Source organism: Artemia franciscana, chromosome 12 (genome assembly GCF_032884065.1).
Source record: "Artemia franciscana chromosome 12, ASM3288406v1, whole genome shotgun sequence".
Lineage (NCBI taxonomy): Eukaryota > Metazoa > Arthropoda > Branchiopoda > Anostraca > Artemiidae > Artemia > Artemia franciscana.
The window spans coordinates 10,411,184-10,432,207 of NC_088874.1; positions in this window are offsets into that span (position 1 = coordinate 10,411,184).

Sequence of the window (21,024 nt, forward strand, 5' to 3'; positions counted from 1 at the left end):
TCATACGACCTATCGCTCAGATAATTCTTATACAAACCCCTTCTACTCTCTATTAAACCTAAAGCTTTTTCACTAATATTCCTAGTTGCTGTCTTAGCACTCTTCCCTAGGACACCATCAGCAACTTCACAAATTGTTTTTCTGAAATTATTCCATCCATCTTCCACATTGTAAAATTTTAAACCCTCAAGTTTAGTACTCAACTGTTCCTGGAATTTTTTTCTCAAATTTTCATCCTGAAGTCTACCAACATCATAACTTTCCGGGAGGGAGTTACTCTTCCGAAATTTCAGCTTTAAATTAACCTTAGACACTACTAGATGGTGATCTTTACTTTTAACATCAATAACGGCACTCCTATACACCCTAGTATCTTGTATTGATCCTACTAGTCTTCTGTTTACAATAACATAATCAATAAGGTTTGCTGTCTTACCATCACGTGAATACCATGTCAACTTATGGGCCATTTTGTGACCAAACACCGTATTGGTTATAACTAGGTTGTTATACCTACAAAATTGCAAAAGCCTATAGCCATTACTGTTTTCTTTTCCTACACCAAATAACATAATCAATAAGGTTTGCTGTCTTACCATCACGTGAATACCATGTCAACTTATGGGCCATTTGTGACCAAACACCGTATTGGTTATAACTAGGTTGTTATACCTACAAAATTGCAAAAGCCTATAGCCATTACTGTTTTCTTTTCCTACACCAAATTTACCTAGGCTATGATACCATCTATCCCTATTTCTACCAACCTGGGCATTAAAATCTCCTAGCAAAAACACCATATTTCTACCTGGTACCCTGTCTATTTGCTGCTGTAACTGTAAGTAAAATTCATCTGAGTCACTAGTATCTCCATCAGTTGGTTCAATGGGGGCATATACTACTATAACTGATACCCTAAACTTTTTAGTCATAAAATGAGCAATTAGTATTCTATTATTAATACCTTCCCAGCCTAAACAAGACTTAGCAGCTTCCTTATTCATCATGAGCCCTACTCCCTGTCTATGTACCCCATCCTTCCTTCCTGAGTAAACAAATTCTATGTCACCTAATTTCATGCTTCCTACCCCTGGGATATGAGTTTCTGAAACTCCTAATAAATCCAGTTCAAACCGTCTGAATTCGTCAGTCAAAATGTCGATGCGATAGTCATTTTTTAACGTCGTAACATTCCAAGTTCCAATTTTAATGTTCTTTAAATCTTTGAAATTATTTTGGCCTCAAGAAAAGCAGTGATCCCGGATACCAGTGCAGGATGGGGACCAACATATCTTCTCAAGTCTACACCGAAGCGCTTAAGCCGGCTTAGAACCGGACAGCAAGAAGTCCCTGGGACTTCCAGTAAGTTGGAGGCTTTGTGCAATCCTGGGCCCATCTTGGTCACAACATGGTTTTCAGCACTTGGCGATGCTCTTCTATCAACAAGAGTCGAAATCCTGCACAGACAGTCCCAAGCCTATTACCTCCGACTCATTATATATTCATGCCTACAAATATTATGCTACTACGGAACGGTTGAAATCACAAGCAAACTCTTTATCATAAATAATAATATTAGATTTCATGCTTCTAATCACTCATGTACTTTTGAACCACTTAGAATACTTTAGATCATTTATAAGTGCTTGTATCGCTTATAAATGCTTTAGACCATCTATAAACATTTTAAATGCTTATAAATGCTATACATCACTTATAGATCCTTTTGAGGACTTATAAACACTTATATCCCTTATAAACGCTTTATATCACTTTTAAACTCGTTATATCTGCTTCAAACACTTTAAGTTACTTTTAAACTCTTTAAATCACTTCTTTGCTTTAGATCATTTATAAACACTTTAGACCACTTGTAAACGCATTAGATCAGTTTTAAATGTCATGAAAAGGATCAATCTTCGGCGAATACAATGTTAATTTTTCCTTCTGAAGGCATTAGTAACTTCTTTAGATCACTTAAAAGTGCTCTAGAATAGTTATGAATGATTTATAATTTATAAACGTTTTAGATCTTTAATAAGGGCTTTAGATCATAAATAAATTCTTCAGATCACTCATAAACGCTTTAGGTAAATACGTTCTGAGACCATACTGGCTATGCATGACGTATGAAAACAAAGAAAGGGGATAAAAAATGAAAAGAGAAAAAACAAAATCTAACCTTTACAAGTGAACTACACGAGAGGAAGACAGATACCCAATCTGTCTTCCTCTCGTGTAGTTCACTTATAAAGGTTAGATTTTGCTGTTGTTTTTTTTTTCTTTGTTTTTTTTTTTTTTTTTTGAGCACTGAGGACGACTTGGCGGAGGTCCTTGTCGAAATATTTGCTTGTTTTTCACATTTAGCTACTGGCTGATAAAATCCTCGTTTTTTCACCTATTTGTTTTTTCTCTTTTCATTTTTTATTCCCTTTCTTTGTTTTCATACGTAAACGCTTTAGAAAACTTTTTTGCTTTAGATCATTTATAAACGCTTTAGATCCCTTATAAACGGTTTAGATCAGTTTTAAATGTCATGAAATGGATCAAACCCTCGGGAACCGAATGTTAAAATTTCCTTTCTTAAAGCACGTGTAAACGCTTAAGATCACTTAAAAGCGGTTTAAAATAGTTTTAAACCATTTAGAACGGTTGTAGATGCTTTAGATTTCCTAAAAACACTTTAGGTTACTAATAAACTCTTTAGATCACATATAAAGACTTAAAAACGCTTTGCTTGTTTTTCATATTTAGCTACTGGCTGATAAAATCCTCGTTTTTTCACCTATTTGTTTTTTCTCTTTTCATTTTTTATTCCCTTTCTTTGTTTTCGTACGTAAACGCTTTAGAAAACTTTTTTGCATTAGATCATTTATAAACGCTTTAGATCCCTTATAAACGGTTTAGATTAGTTTTAAATGTCATGAAATGGATCAAACCCTCGGGAACCGAATGTTAAAATTTCCTTTCTTAAAGTACGTGTAAACGCTTAAGATCACTTAAAAGCGGTTTAAAATAGTTTTAAACCATTTAGGACGGTTGTAGATGCATTAGATTTCCTAAAAACACTTTAGGTTACTAATAAACTCTTTAGATCACATACAAAGGCTTAAAAATAGCTCTTAAACTTCGAATTGAGATCCAATTGCCATGAAGTAGCCATGGTTAATGGGAAAAAAAAACAAGATAGATAGCCTGAGTCAGAGGCAAAGCTGGCATAAGTCTTTTTCTAATGATGTTATTTTCACGTGTTGATAGATAGTCTTTCATCCATCAATCCCAGGGCAGAAACAAGTACTTTCAGATCTAAGCATATATAAGGATTTTAAAGCGTTTATAAGTTTTCGAAAGTGTTTATAGGTGATCTAAAGCATTTATAAGTGATCGAAATCATTTATAAGCGATCTAAATTAGTTATAAGTGATCTGAGGCGTTTAAATAATCTGAATAGTTTACACGCAATCTAAAGCGGTTATGAGCGATTGAAAGAATTAATAAGTGATCTAAAGCGTATATAAAAAAATTGATAGCGTTTGTAAGTGATCAAAAAATTTACAACCATTCTAAAGCATTAACGTGTGCTCTAAATTGCTTATAAGCGATCCAAAGTGTTTATAGGTGATATGAAGTGTATATAAGAGATCTAACGCTTTATATCATTTACAAATGCTTTAGAATAACCTACGTATGTGAAAAAAGTGAGATGTGAAGCAGTTTATACGAAATTTAAAGTGCTTGTATACGATCTAAAGCGTTTAGAAGTAATTATAAAGCGTTTTTAATTGACTAGAATGTTTGTAAATTATCCAAAGCCTTCTTAAGCGATCAAAAGCATTTGCGAGTGATTTTGAATGATATAATGTATCCAAACGTACGGTAATGTGTCGGTAATGTGTCCAAAAGTTAAAAAAATGATCAAAAGTGCTTTTAATCGTTCTAAAGCATTTATAATTCTTCAAAAGCGTTTACAAGAGAGCTAAGTGTTTAAAGTATTTTTCGGCGTTTATAAATGACCTAAATCATTTATAAATGATCTAAAGCGATTATAAGTGATTTAAAGCGTTTAAATAGTTTGAAGAGTTTAAACGCAAGCTAATGCGTTTTACGCTACCAAAAGCATTAGTAAGTGATTTAAATAGTTTATAAAGGATCTAAAGTAAGATCTATGTAATAGATGGTACAAGTAAGATTTAAAGTTCGTGATTTAAAAATTTATAACTAATCAAAAGCATTAAAAAGTGTTCTGTAGCGTTTAAAAGTGATCTAAAGTGCTTACAAGTCAAGCAGTTCGTGGTAACGAACTGTAGTAAGGAGCGACCCGGCTCAATAGTAACCGAAACTCTAAAAAATGGAATTTTGATACTAATAGAACCGTATTTTAATGCTGATTTTAAATATATAAGTTTCATCAAGATTAGTCTTACCCATCAAAAGTTACGAGCCTGAGAAATTTTGCCTCATTTTAGAAAATAGGGGGAAACACCCCCTAAAAGTCATATAATCTTAGCGAAAATCACACCATCAGATTCAACGTATCAGAGAACCCTATTGTAGAAGTTTCAAGCCCCTATATACAAAAATGTGGAATTTCGCATTTTTTGCCAGAAGACAAATTACGGATGCTTGTTTATTTGTTTTTTGTTGTTTTTTTTTCCCAGGGCTGATCGTATCGACTCAGTGGTCCTAGAATGTTGCGAAAGGGCTAATTCTAACGGAAATTAAAAGTTCTAGTGCCCTTTCTAAGTGACCAAAAAAATTGGACGGCACCTAGGCCCCCTCCCACGCTCATTTTTTCCCCAAAGTCACCGGATCAAAATTCTGAGATAGCCATTTTATTCACCATAGTCGAAAAACCTAATAACTATGTCTTTGGGGACGACTTACTCGCCTGCAGTCCCCTTGGGAGGGGCTGCAAGTTACAAACTTTGACCTGTGTTTACATATAGATAGGGGGGGGGGGGGTTTCAGGGGGTTTTCAGGGGGGAAGTTGAGGGGAGGGGTTAAATGGGAGGATCTTTCCATGGAGGAGCTTCTCATGGGGAAAGAGACTTTCAATGGAGGGGGCGCAGGATTTTCTAGCATTATTTAAAAAAAAACAATGAAAAAATAAATATGAAAAGTTTTTTTCTACTGAAAGTGAGGAGCAGCATTAAAACTGAAAACGAACAGACATTATAACGCATATGAGGGGTTTACCTCCTCGTAATACCTCGCTCTTTACGCTGAAGTATTTTTAGTAATTACAACTACTTATTCCACGGCCTTTGTGATTCAGGGGTCATTCTTAAGGAATTGGGACAAAATTTAAGCTTTAGTGTAAAGAGCGAGGTATCGACGAGGGGTGAGCCCCCTCATATACGCAATAAAAACATACGAATACAGAAGTTCGCTACGTAAGCTAATTCGTAAGTTACGTATATTTTTTACTTATGAAAACGTTCGTAAAAAATCAAAAGTTATAGTTGCCTTTTTAAGTAATCAAAAAATTGGAGGACAACTAGGCCTCCTTCCTCGCTCCTTTTTTCTCAAAATCTTCCGATTAAAATTATGAAAAAGCTATTTAGCCAAAAAAAATTAATATGCAAATTCCGTTTTAATTATTTATGTTCGGAGAGCCAAGATCAAAACATGCATTAATTCAAAAACGTCCAGAAATTAAACAAAAAAAAACAAGCTTTTTTAAATGAAAGTAAGGAGCGACATTAAAACTTAAAACGAAAAGAAGTTACTCCGTATATTAAAGGGGCTTTTCCTCCTCAACGGCCCGCTCTTTACGCTAAAGTTTTTTACTGTTTTAAAAAGTAAAGTTAAGAGAAAGAGTCAAACTTTAGCGTAAAGAGCGGGGCGTTGAGGAGGAAAAGCCCCTTTCATATACGGGGTAATTTCTGTTCGTTTTAAGTTTTAAAGTCACTCCTTACTTTTATTTAAAGAAACTTTTTTTTGTTTATTATATGAAGTATTTATAAGAGACTTAAGTATTTATAAGAGATCAATTGTGATCAGTTGCGTAACCCAAAGTGTTTATAAGTGATATCATGCTTTAGATGTTCCTTAGTATTTATGTGTGTTTTAAAGAGTTTGTAAGTGATATAGAGCGTTCAGAGATTCTGTAGGCTACGTATAGGTGTTCAAAGCCTTTATAAGAAAACTAGAGCGTTTATAAGCTATACAAAACCTTTTTAAGGGATCAAAAGCCTTTATAAGGGGTCTAAAGTTTCTGCAAGTCATCAAAAGCACTTATAAGTTACCTTTAAGCGTTTATAAGTTATCTAAAGTGTTGATAAGTGATCTAATACGTTTAAATCTGATCAATGGTGCTTATAATCGGTCTAAAGCATTTATAAGTGTTCATGAGTGTTAACAAGCAACCAAAAGCAATCATTTTTAGCCTTTGTAAGTAATCATAAAAAGTGTTCATAAGTAATCTCGAGCTTTGAATGCGCCTGAGTATTATAGGTGTTTTAAAGCGCTTATAAGCGAACTAAAGCGATTATAAAGATTTTAAAGCATGTATAATAATTCCTGGCTTTTATAAGTATTCAAGAGCTATTATAAGCTATCAACCGTTTTCAAGTGATCAAATAAGTGATGTATTGATTTTACAAGTGGCCAAACGCGCTTATGAATAATCTACAGCATTTATAACCGGTCAAAAAAGTTTGCAAGTAATCTAAAGAATTTATGAGTTATCTATGGTGTTTAAAAATGAACTAAGTCGAAATTATTTAAAGCGCATTTAACTCATCTTAAGTGTTACCTTGCAAGCAGTGATGGATTGTTTGACTGCTGAGGTCCTTGAGCTTACTGGTAATTTTGAAAAAGACAACATATAAAATTGTATCATTCCTTGTCTTGTTCAACTTGCCATTAGAAATGACGAAGAACTGAGCTTGGTTTTTACTTTCAAATTCCTCTCCTGCTTGCTTTCACTGCCTTTTAGGAATCTATTCAGTATGGTAGCCGAAGAGCATGTTCCAAGTACAAGACTTTTTTACAGATCCAAATTCGACATACGCCAACAGTCAGTTCGGGTTTTTCGCCTGACATTGTCTGCACTAAGGCTTACAATACCTACCGCTTGAAATGAGAGGTAGGAGTTCCCTTGGTTCTTTCAAAAAGAGAATAAAAAAATTATCTTGGTTTGAAATGGTTTCTGGCCTGTCTGAATCTCTAAAATATATAATAGAATGCTTCTTGCCTGATCAACGTTTTACCTCTTAAGTTTTCTTTTTAACGCCATCCTCGCCGAGTGGTTTGCGCACTAGGTGTAAAATAAAGAATTTAAATAGATAAGAGATTTTAGCCATTATTGAGTGTTTTTTTTTGGGGGAATTGGAGTGGTTTGCTCCTGGGTGAAATGGTGGGTCACAGGTTGAAGTTCAGGTACAGGCTCTGCAACGGACATGATTGGCCTTACCCGTGCCGATTGATGTTGGGGCGGGAGGATAATTCGGTGTCTAGGGTTGGACAGGATTTTATTATCAAAGGATAGTGCGAGTTTTAAACGATAGGAGCTATGGGTTTGAAGTTGAAACTGATTAAGAAGGGATATTGTACGGTACTTTTGGGGCTTTTGAGATTACTAGGAGGACACGGTACTGCACCCTCTCAACCCGGTCCAACTGTTCCTTAGTCAGCCCGAAATACCATACAGGGCAACAGTATTAAGGTGTGGAATTAATAAAAGAGAAATAAATGCGTAGGAGGTGTGGTGAAGGGATTCCATGAAGAGCCAACAACTTCAGAGACCTGTTGGCCAAATTGGCTTTTTTAAGATACCATCAACATGTTTATTTAACTTCAGATCCGAGGTGATATGAACACAAAGCAGTTTGATTTCGGTCACGTGACTGGTGCTGGGAATAAGCGGGTTAAGAACTGGCGTAGATTTTCAAACAGAAATGGCTAAAATAACAGATTTGTCAAAGTTGACAGTCATTTTTTCCACCTTTGCCTCTTGACATATATCATTCATTAGTAAGCCTTCTCTGCTTGGGAGGTTTTTTCGACAACATTCATGAGTGACAGATCGTCGATGTACTTACAGAGGTCATCCAGTGTTGTTGCCAAATCATTTATCATGACAAGAAAAAAAAAATGGTCCCAAGAGGGTACCTTTGAGAAGTCTACAAAAAATGGGCAGTGGGTCGGAGTAGGTGGACTTATATTTTGTCCGTTGATATCTACCAGAAAGAAAAGTAGCAATTAAACCCACAAGGAATGAGTGCACACCTAGTCAAAGAAGGTTTTTTTTTTTTACAAGAATATTGTGGCAAATTAGATCAAAAGTTTTTCTTAGGTCTATTGCAATAAGATTAATCCAAGAATCTGGTTCATCGGTTTTTTGTAAAATACCGTCAATTATACTTACTAAGTAATGAGATGTAGACATGTTCACCATATTTCCAAACTACCTCCGATCAATTTTCTCCAGAATACGGTCTTTCAGCCATGCTGCAACAAAACTTTTATACAATTTGCTAAAAATGGGTGTCATGGTGATCGGTCGGACACTCAGAAAATCATTGGGCGCATCTTTTTTGGTATTGGTGTGATGAACCCATTTTCCAAATTGATGGATACTCACCTGTTTTTGTCACCCGATTAAAAAGGAGTATTAGGGGCCACTAAGATAATCTGGAAATGCTTTGATGAGATGGACGGGAATATCTAAAGGAATAATGCTTGTTCTTTGAAGCCTTTTTAATTTAAAAAACCACCTGGGACTCTGATATTAAAGGGAAATGAAAAGACTTAGCAGAAGGGTTGGGTACTTCCTCGCTCAGCAAAGGCAGGAGGGATTGTACAATGTTACCCAGATGTTTATTAAAGGAGTTGGCTGTTACGACGTTTTCTTCATCAATGCCAAAATCGACTCCTTTTTCAAAATTGCCTGTCATCCTTTTGATTCGGTTATACCAATGGTTTGGTTTGGACATGTTCAGATGACTAACTTCACGTTCTACATAGTTGTTCGCGTGTTTTCGAGTGACTTTTCTTAGTTTTTTTTTTTCAAACTGTTGGCTTGTTGGGTATTACCATGACAGAAAATCCATTTTTTTTTCCATTACCATTTTCATAGCTTCTTCTTGTGTAATTTAAGGTCGATCTGACGTCTCAGGAAAACAGGCCGTGTAATTTTGAAGCAAAGTTTCTTGCAAAATAGTAGTTTTTTCATTACTACTTTTAGTATCTTGAAATTTTTCCCATTTCTCGCAGCTTAACCACTGGCCAAAAGTCAGAAGTCCCTCATCTGTGATTGGTCGACTGATAGTTACAGTTGTAACTATCAGTCTAATCGTCTTAATGGAATTGGTGGGGTTAAGTTAAAGAGAAAAGTGATAACTTCCTCTAATCGGAGCCCCGGTCGTAGGTATGTTTTAAAATTCGCACATATTTGCGGAAAAACCGCCTTTGGTTGTGGGAAAATTGACGACCTGCTAAAGGCCGATTCATGCGTCCAGGTGATTAAGCTTTAACTCATTGGCATTGCCCATCATGAAAATTCCGCATGATGGGTATTTGCCCCAAACAAAATCCGAACCGAGTTGTAGCTTTTCTACGAATGTTTTGCGATATTCACTCGTCTGACCCGGTGAGTAATAATACACGCAGAGAGCAATACCAGTGAATTTCCGGGGGAGACGTCGTGGTCTTAGAATGACCCACATTATTTCGATCAAGTCTAGCTGCTCTTATGATTTCATGGGCATAAATAAGAACTCCACCACCTTTCTTTCCCCAGTGGGTGGTCATCAGGTCGCATTTTTTATAAGTTCATCAAAACTACCTATTTTCAGGAGTTCCGGGTTTTGTTGATGAATTTCAGAAACCATTAGGACAGATACCTTTGTTGCCAGAGCTAGACTTTCTAACTCAGCCACTTCATCAAAATTTAAACTTTCAGCGTTTGGGTAAATAAACCTAGGGAAGGCAAAAAGCTTCAGAATTATAAAGCTTTACCTTTATAGTGTTTGATTTTCTAGTTGTTCTCGTTAATTGACTTGTCTTTACTGGTTACTCTAAACTATTTTTACCTACCAAAAGTTTCTTACCCAGACGTTTATGGAAGCTATAATGCTGCTTTGTTCTTCGTCTTTAGATTAGTGAAAATATTATTTTTTTAATCATACCAATTATCTTCTGAAAAACAGGATTTAACCGTAAGAAAGTTTTTGAATCCTTTGTAGGTTTTATGAGAGGGCCGTTTATTGTCCTTCTTACAGACATCCCCGACAGTTCTTGTACTAAGAATGGCGAATCTTTTAAAGTTTCCTAATTTGACCCATGTCAATCTTTTGCATGAGCAATGCTCCACAAGCGACAAAATGTGTCTCAACTGCAATATAAGCCACTTTTGAATAGTCTGGGAACGACAAAAATATTGTCAAAGGATTACTCAACTCTTTTTTTAACTTAAAAAAACTCTCTTCCTAATCAGGGCCCCATTCAAACGAAATTACTTTCCTCAAAAGCTTATTTAGAGGGTAAACTAAATCAAATAGATTCAATTAAAATAGTTTGTACCTCTTGACCAATCTAATGAAGCTACGCAATTCACTAAAAGTACGAGGTCTGCTTATCTTTTGGATACTGTCGAGTTTATTAGCCAGTTGTGAAATACCCCGAGAAGAAACAGAAAAACCAAGCAGCTCAAAATTCTCCTCAAAACTCACATTTCTTTATAACTTTCTTCACATCACACTCCAACGATCTGGGAAAATCTTTTCTAAATCCCCAGGATACTCACTTCCGGCGACTGAAATAAAACTGAAACCCATTGACATAACGCCTTAGGACTCACGTTACTACCTTGAGGCAGCTTACGATACACATATTACACACTATGCGGTCCGGTATACGAATAATATTGTTGGCTTTCTTCTGCCAATGATACATTGAAAAAGGCCTGTTTTAAATCGATAATGCTAAATTTTCTCTTTGGGCTAAGGTGGTTCAGTACATCTTAGATCCTACCGATAGGGGAGGCACTGTCCCTAGCTAAACTATTAATCTCCTGACTATCATACATAACCATTTGAGTTTCCAAACTCCACTCATGCTTAGAAGGTATTTTCTCCTGAGATTTTGCAATAAGGAATATAAGGCAACAATAATCACTTCTGCTAGTTTTCATAATACCTACGTTTGTCACCGCATAAATATACTGCTGCAGAACCTCCTTTATTTTCAGTGGCAAATTAAAGGACTTTGGTTTATGTGGTGGTAAACTTTTGTCAATATCTACTTTAAACTCCATAAAACTATTGTTACCTATATCATATGCATTGACTGAAAAAATGCTTTTATATTCCATAAGCAAAGCAACAACAAACAAAACTGTGAACTTTTATCAGCAGGTTTTGTAACGACCGTCATTCCATCAGGTAAAGGTAACATTTCCTTCTACCTAAAAAGAACTTCCGCTGCGTTAATTGAGAATGGGTCTAAAACTATTCTCTTATGCATCACTACGCTACCAGAAAAAGATGGACTAATCGACATATCATTTTCACAACCCAGGAAAGTCAATGTGTTGGTCCGGAAATCAATCGTGCCTATTACTTGGAGTATATCCCAACCAAGAATAATATAAAAGCCTAAGCAAGAGACCCCCAAGAATTCTCAAAAAATTTTCCGTAAACTATTTCATTTAAAACTTATAAAATCTGTAAATACTTTTAATGAAACAGGAATTGCCTTCGAATTCCTATCAATAGGTTTTATTCTAGCCAAATGTTGCTCAGCTTTCATCTTTTGTTGGTCAAGCCCTACAAAAATTACTGATCAAACAACAATTTATGGCAACCAGGGTTTAAAAAAGCTTGGCACTCAAAACTATTAAAGTAACTTTCTTCATAATAGGGTACCGATTGAAACTGTATAATTTCCAAATTTGCTACTTTTGAGGAGAGCTTTTCAAAGTAATTAAGACTGTTTTCCCAGTACATTCAATAGAGGTCTCAGGGGAATAATTAACTGTAGAGTTATCTTATAATTAGCGGCTATGTATTAATGAAGAACTTTTCATGTACTTTCTATGTATTAAGTAAGAACGTCAAAAAACTGGACGTAGGATGCTGGTCTTGTTATTTACATCAGAACTAAACAATACTAAGTCCTACCTTTGGACATATGATAGTTACAGATATAACAATCCCTTTTGAAGAAAGGCACAGCCCATCCTGTGTCTGTAATTTACCAAAGATTTCAACATATATTCTTTTCCTTTTCAAGCTAATAAATCTTCATCCAATTTTGGTTCATAAGCAAGTCTGATTTTGTCATTTTCTCACGATCGCCGGATTTTTACCTATGGATGAAGGAACTAGATACGGTTAATGAAGTTATAAAACGGATTGTTTCTTTTAACTAATATGGGATTGTAATTGATGAAACCTTATCTTTTAAGCAGCATGTAACTTTAACTAGTAAAATTCTGGCAAGAGATTTAGGTATAATGAAGAAACTCCAACATTTTTTTCTTATATCTGTCCTCCGCCATCTTTACTCTTCTCTTAGACACCCGTGTATACTTAATTGTTCAAGTATTTGGCTCTCCACTTTTCCATCTATCCTTAAACCAATAAAAGTTCTACAAAGTTACGTAGTTAGGCTTTTAGCAGGGATTCCTCTTCGTCAGTCTGTCCGGGAATATTATCCAACCTTGAAAATTTCGTCAGCTGCGGGCCTCCGTGAATTTTATGTATTGTGGGTTATTTTTGGATTGCTGCAGGATATTCAACCACGCTGTTTAAGTGATTTATTGTGCGTTAGGTCTTTTGTTCATTCACGCGGTACAAGAGGTAGTGTTGATTTAAGTGTACCTAGAGGCATTTCTTCCCGTCCATGTTTTTCTGTTTTAAATAGAGGTACACGAAAATGGAATAGTTTGACGAGTAATATAAGGTGTATTGGAGACTCTTTTGTATTTGAAAAGCCATTAAAGAACTGCTTTTTGTAGATTAAGAGCTTTGATTCACTCATTTATTTTATTTATTATGGGGGTTATGATAATATGGTAGTTCCCAGAGGAAAAGTGAAGTAATAAATTTTTTTTTTTATATTTATAGTTGAGTGTGGTGGTGTTAGTGGCGTCGGTGGACTTGTGTTCTTTTATTATATTAAATAAAAAAACAAGTTTTTTTAAATGAAAGTAAGGAGCAACATTAAAACTTAAAACGAACAGAAATTACTCCGTATATGAAAGGGGATATCCTCCTCAACGCTTCGCTCTTTACGCTAAAGTTTGACTCTTTCTCTTAACTTTAATTTTTAAAACAGTAAGAAACTTTAGCGTAAAGAGCGGGGCGTTGAGGGGGAAAAGCCCCTTTCATATACGGAGTAATTTCTGTTCGTTTTAAGTTTTAATGTTGCTCCTTACTTTCATTTAAAAAACTTGTTTTTTATTTAATTTCTGGATGTTTTTGAATTAATGCATGTTTTGATCTTGGCTCTCCGCACATAAATAATTAAAACGAAATTTGCATATTAATTAATTGCAATTAATCGGAAGGTTTTGAGAAAAAGGAAGCAAGGGAGGAGGCCTAGTTGCCCTCCAAGTTTTTGATTACTTAAAAAAGCAACTAGAACTTTTAATTTTTTTACAAACATTTTCATTGGTAAAAAATATACGTAGCTTACGAATTAACTTACGTAACGAACTTCTATATTCGTATGTTTTTATTGCGTATATGAGGGGGTTCAACCCTCGTCGATATCTAGCTCTTTACACTAAAGCTTAGATTTTGTCCCGATTCCTTAAGAATGACCTCTGAATCACAAAGGCCGTAGAATAAATAGTTGAAATTACTAAAAATAATGTAGCGTAAAGAGTGAGGTATAACGAGGAGGTAAACCCTACATATGCGTAATAATTTTTGTTCGTTTTGTTTTAATGCTGCTCCTTACTTTAAGTAGAAAAAACTTTTCAGATTTATTTGTCCATTGTTTTTTCAAATAATGCTAGAAAATCCTGCGCCCCCTTCATTGAAATTCTCTTCCCCCATGGGAAGTTTCTTCATGGAAATATCCTCCCACGTAACCCCCCCCTCAACTCTCCCCCTAAACCAAAAAAATCCCGTGAAAACGTCTGTACACTTCCCAGTAACCATTACTATATGTAAACACAGGTCAGAGTTTGTAACTTGCAGCCCCTCCCACGGGGACTGTGGGGGAGTAAGTCATCCCTAAATACATAGTTAATAGGTATTTCGACTATGGTGAATAAAATGGCTATCTCATAATTTTGATCCGGTGACTTTGGGGAAAAAATGAGCGTGGGAGGGGCCTAGGTGCCCTCCAATTTTTTTTGATCACTTAAAAAGGGCACTAGAACTTTTAATTTCCGTTAGAATGAGCCCTCTTGCATTATTCTAGAACTACTCAGTCGATATGATCATCCCTGAAAAAAAAAAAAAAAAAAACAAACAAAAAAACAAATAAATAAACACGCATCCGTGATCTGTCTACTGGCAAAAAATGTGAAATTCCACATTTTTGTAGATAGGAGCTTGAAACTTCTACAATGAGGTTCTCTGATACGCTTAATCTGATGGTGTGATTTTCGTTAAGATCGTATGAGTTTTAGGGGGTGTTTTCCCCTATTTTCTAAAATGAGGCAAATTTTCTCAGGATCGTAACTTTTGATGGGTATAACTGATCTTGATGAAACTTATATATTTAAAATCAGCATTAGAATGCGATTCTTTTGATGTAACTATTGGTATCAAAATTCAATTTTTTAGAGTGTCGGTTACTATTGAGCCGGGTCGCTCCGGGTTACCACGACGAACTGTTTGATGTGTTTTGTTTTCTCTATCTCCCCCTTGGACAAGCTTTGCTTTTTAGGGGAGGTAGTAGTCATTTTTTTATTATCTATTTAATAAATAAATCCTTCTCTCTCTCTCTCTCTCTCTCTCTCTCTCTCTCTCTCTCTCTCTCTCTCTCTCTCTCTCTCTCTCTCTCTCTCTCTCTAATATTAAAAATATGAAAAAATAAAAATAAATATTATAACTTTAAAAAAGGAAGAACAAAACCAAGCTATTCAGAATCATCTGTTTCTGCAACATTTTTTTGGAAGGTTTAAATATCTTTTCGAAAGAAAGGAAGCAACCACCTGCTTATACATTTCTAGAGTAAGTAGTATCCCCTTTTTGGATTCTATGAAAGCCCTATTCCTCCATTCCATAATAACCCTTCTTTTAATGAGAGCCCTATCCCGTCATTCCATGAAAGCCAGTAGGTGCATGTTACGTCAAGGGGAATGTTTTCAAGCATATGTTAAGTGATAGGGAAATGTTTTCGAAACAAATCATGTTTAAAAAACCTAGGGTCGAAAAGAAAAACCTACGAGACCCTGCCAAGTCAGATTTGCCTTGGATGTTACGTCATAGGACTTGCACTTTACGTAATAGGGGGTGTTTAAAAAATCCGCAAGGGCCAGAGTTTGTTTACTTCATGATTTCTTTGCATGTTGCCTAATAGTTTCTTTGATTCTTTAAAAAAAAACTTACGAGACCCCACCGAATCAAGATTTCCTTGGATGCAACGTAATAGGCTTTGGTTTTTATCTAAGAGTTTTTTTTAAACCCTTCAGGGCTTCTTTACTCTAGAGTTCCTAAGATTGTTATGTTTTAAAAACTTGCAAGGGTTTCCCCTCAAGTCCCCTAAACTTTATGTCTGAGTAGCTGTTCTCTTTTCTCTCTCTCTCTCTCTCTCTCTCTCTCTCTCTTTCTCTCTCTGTCTGAGTGGTTGGCAGCTCGTCTCTCTGTGCCTTTGTGTCTGAGCTGAATATTTACCTGTTGCTGTGTCAGTCTGTATGTTTTTATCTGTGTGACTTGGTACGTTTCTATGTATTTTTTCTCTCCCTCACCGGATCTCAGCGTTTGAGCAGCTGTTTTCTTTCATCCCTCTCTCTCTGCCTTGGTGTCTGAGCGGGTGTTTTGTTGCATCTGTGTCTGTCTTTGTGAGTTTGTTTGTGTTTCTGCGTTTTCTTATGTGTTTATTGTCTTTCTCTCTCTCTCGCGCTCTTTGCCTTTGTGTCTGAGTGGTTTTTTTGATTGTCTCTCTTTGTGCCTGTGTGTCTGAGTGGATATTTGTTTGGCCCTGTGTCTTTCTATATGTGTTTGTATGTCTGACTCTGTGTGTTTGTATTTGTTTTTTTTATTTTCCTCTTTCTATGTACCTGTGTGTCTCAGTGGGTATGTGTCTGTCTCTTTGTCTTTCTATGTGGATGTGTTCTTATGTCTGACTCTGTGTGTTTGTCTGTGTTTTTTTTTGTGTTTCTCACTCTTTCTTCGTACCTGTGTGTGTGTGAGTGACTATTTGCTTGTATATGTGTCTGTCTTTTAGTGTTTGTGTGTGACTCTACATGTTTGTGTTTCTCTTGTGTTTGTCTTTGTGTTTTGTCTGTCTCTGTGTTCTCGTGTGTCTGAGCGGTTCTTTGATGGTCTCTCACTGTACCTGTGTGTCTCAAGAGAATGTTTGATTGTCTCTGTCTGTCATTGTGTGTGTTACTCTTTATGTTTGTACGTGCATTTTTTTTCTCTCTCTCTCTTTCTTTATTTCTCTCTCTCTCTCTGTCTCTATCTCTCTCTCTTTGTTTGTCTCTGAGCCTGTGTGTCTGAAAGCTGTTTGCTTGTCTCTCTCTCTCTCTCTCTGTATCTGTGATTCTGAGCGGTTGTTTGCTTGTGTCTGTATCTATCTATCTGTATCTATCTGTGAGTTTGTGTGTCTGACTCTCTATTTTATTGATTCTCTCTCTCTCTCTCTCTCTCTCTGTACCTTTGTGTCTGCGTGGGTATGTGTTTGTCTCTGTGTCTGTCTATGTGTGTTTTGATGTCTAACTCTGTGAGTTTGTATATCTGTCTCTCTCTCTGTCTCTTCGTATCTGTGCGTTTGATTGGCTGTTTATTGTCTCTTTCTGTCTTTGTGTGTTTGGGTGTGACTGAGCGTTTGTATGTGTTTTTTGTTTCTCTCTCTGTGCCTATGTGTCTCAGCGGTTGTTTGATTGTCTCTCTTTGTGCCTATATGTTCTAGCGGGATTTTTACTTGTCTCTCTATGTGTCTTTGTGTGGTTGACTCTGTATGTTTTTATAGGCATTTTGTCTCTCTCTCTCTCTCTCTCTCTCTCTCTCTCTATGTCTGTACGTCTGAGCGGCTGCTTGCTTATTTTTCTTTTTATTTCTGTGTCTGAGCGGGTTTTTGCATGTCTTTTGTCTGTATATGTTTGTTTTTTACTGACTCTGTGTGTTTGTATGTGTTTTCTTTGCTTGTCTATGTGTCTCTCTTCGTTTGTTTTTGTGTGACTGCATGTTTGCATCTCTCTCTCTTTCTTTCTCTCACTCTCTCTCTCTCTCTCTGGGCATGAGTGTGTAAGTGGTTGTTTGCTTGTCTCTCTCTTTGCCTTTGTGTGTCTGACTCTACATTTTGTATGTTTTTCTCTCTCTTTCTGTCTTTCTCGCTCTCTCTATGTCTGTGTGTCTGAGCCACTTTTTGCTCATCTCTCTCTCTCTCTCTTTGCCTGTGTAAATTACCGGGTTTTTGATTGTCTCTGTCAGTCTTTGTGTGGTTTTTTTTAGTCCTGTCTTTCTTGAATCCTGAATCTTGTGAGCACTAGATTCTCTGGAAATGTTACTCTCATATATCCACCCTTAGCAATGTTGAATTTTCTTATACTTTAAATGAATTCGATCCCTCACTGTCTTGACAACGCACACATAGATTTCCAATAAGATCTCCATTAATACTTGTCTTATAGCTCAAATACTTATCCTTGTCAGCGCTCAATGCAACGATAACTTTATCATGTGCACATACTTTCTTCAATTATCCCATCTTTACTTTTTTTAGGATGATGTTAGCGTGTCCTTCCAGTGCACAATTCATAATATTGATTAAAACATATAACCAACCACCTATTTTCGATGTCATTCGATGATTAGATCCATTTTCGAGCTCTGTGGGGGTGGCCACATATAAAAATTCCAAGTAAAAAAAATTCTTTTTCCAAAAAATCCGAGTCAAACAAAATACTGCCGATGTCTAGCCACGGAATACTATGGGAGAGGCTGCATAAAAAATTCCAAGTTCAATAAATTCCGTACGAAAAATTAATTAATAAAATTGAGGGGAGGAGAATATAAGGGGGGTCATTGGGACCCTGGAGGGGTGCATGTGGACCTGGAGGGGGAATTGGGGCCCTAGTGGGGCATTTGAGTCCCTGGATGGGAATATTGGGACCCAAACTCTTGCGCAAACCTGGCAATGGAAAATAGATGTGTTCGAGACCATTATATTACAAAAAGGAGACCTGGCCGACTGTAGTCATTACAATTTTGGTGCTAATACGAATATAGGTATTGAAACAAGTGTCATTGGCCATTAAATGAATCAGTGCGCTCGATACCAATAGAGAACAAGAAAAGATCTCCCATTGTTTATTAGAATCCATATATAAACTTCGTTTTTAGACATCTTGTCACTTCAAACTCACTTTAATTATTGAACAAAATACTTGGCCAAGGAAACTCAGATAATATTGTTTATAAGAAATTTTTTACCAACCAGAAATCGAGATAACACCATATGTGTCTGCTTGGAGTAGTAGTAATAACTGTGTGCTTAAGTATCAGGGTGTGTGTGTAATGGGGGTTAAGGGCTATGTATGTATTGGGAGCTAATGGCTATGTGTGTATTGGGAGTGCATAAAGGGATACTACTTAAGCGGTTACATATTTAAAATGAGATGTATTTTTTCACTTCAAGAAAACTAGAATTTGATTTTTTTTTTCTGAGGAAACTATGTACCAATGTCCCCCTCCTCCAAGAAGGGTAAAGGCCTGCGATACAAAAACAACCGCTCTGCAAAGTCTGGAGCCCCATGGAAATGCAGTTGCTATGCCTTCGATACTTGTGTTCCCCATAAAAGGCAAGAATGCGGTCTGGGCAGCCCCTTTGCATGGGGAGAACATGGTCACCATGCAAGATGGAGCTGTCATCTTAGAGTAAGTGAAAACTCCTTGATTTTACTCGTAAAGCTTATTTATTAGGGGTAAAAACTTAAAACGAACAGAAATTGCTCCGTATATGACAGGGGCTGTTCCCTCCTCAACGCCCCGCTCTTTACGCTAATCCTTTATCTTTGTCAAAGACCTCGAAGGCCTCTTTGATTTCTTTTTCAGCATTAACGTTGTTGACACTCTTAGCCAGAACAATCACCAATTCAAAAAACTTAATAGCACCGTTTCACAAAAATAGTTTTTATAGTTTTAAGTGACATATAGCGATCACAAATTCTGTCGGTCTGTCTGTCGTTCTGCCCCCTTTTTTTTTCTTTAGGCACTTCCAGGTAAGCTAGGACGATGAAATATGGCAGACGTATCATGGACTGGACCAGATTAAATTAGAAATAATTATTTTCCCGATTTGACTATCTGGGGGGAGTGGGGACCGGTCAATTAGGAAAAAATAGAAAAAAATGAAGTATTTTTACTTACGAACGGGTGATGGGATCTTAATGAAATTTGATGTTTGGAAGGATATCATGTCTCAGAGCTCTTATTTTAAATCCCGACCAGATCCGGTGACATTGGGGTGAGTTGGAGGGGGGAAATCGAAAATCTTGGAAAACGCTTAGAGTGGAGGGATCGGGATGAAACTTGGTGGGAAAAATAAGAAGAAGTCCTAGATACGTTATTTACATAACCGAAACGGATCTGCTCTGTTTGTGGGAGTCAGGGGGGGGGGGTTAATTCTGAAAAATTAGAAAAAATGAGATATTTTTAACTTACGAAGGAGTGATCGGATCTTAATGAAATTTGAAGTTTGGAAGGATATCATGTCTCAGAGCAATTATTTTAAATCCCGACTGTATCCGGTGACATTGAGGGAATTGAGGGAGGGAACTTAAAATCTTTGAAAACGCTTAGAGTGGAGGGATCAAGATGATACTTGGTGGGACAAATAAGCACAAGCCCTAGATACGTGATTGATATAACCGGAACGGATCCGCTCTCTTTGTGGGAGTTGGGGGGGGGTAGCTCTAAAAAATTAGAAAAATGAGGTATTTTTAACTTACGAAAGAGAGATCGTATCTTAATGAAATTTCATATTCAGAAGGACCTCGAAATTCAGATCTTTCATTTTAAATCCCGACCGGATCGAGTGTCATTAGGGGGGGGGGACCGGGAATCTTAGAAAACGCTTAAAGCGGAGAGATCAGGATGAAATTTGGTGGAAAGAATAAGCGCAAGTCCAAGATAGGTGATTGACATAACCGGACCGGATACGCCCTCTTTGGTGGAGTTGGGGGGTAATTTGGAAAAATTAGAAAAAATGAGGTATTTGTAACTTACGAACCGAGGATCAGATCTTAATGAAATTTGATATCTAGAAGGACCTTGTGCTTTAAAACTCTCACTTTAAATCCCGACCAGATCCGGTGACACTGAAGGGAGTTGGAGGGGGAAACTGGAATTCTTGGAAAACGTGAAAATCGAGGTATCTTACGAATGAGGGATAGGATCCTAATGAAACTTGATATAAGAAGAATATTATGTCTCAGATGCTCCATTTTCAATTCGAATTGGATCCGGGTACATAGAGGGTTGGAGAGAGGGGAACAGAAATTTTGGAAACCGGAAAACTTGGGAAACGCTTAGAGTGTAGAGGTCGGGATGAAACTTGATGGGAAGAATAAACACAAGCTATAGATACGAGATTGACATAATTGGTACGGATCTGTTCTCTTTGGGGGATCTGGGGGTTGTTAACTTGGAAAAATTAGAAAAAATTAGGTATTTTTAACTTAAGAACGGGTGACCAGATCTTAATGAAATTTGACATTTAGAAGGAACTCATGTCTCAGAGCTCTTATTTCAAATCTCGACCTGATCTGATAGATCTGAATAGAAAAAAACTTATAAATGTCGTAGATACGTGAATGACGTAAACGGACTGGATCCGCTCTCTTTGGGGGAGTTAGGTGGTGGGGTTCAGTGCTTTGGCGAGTTTGGTGCTTCC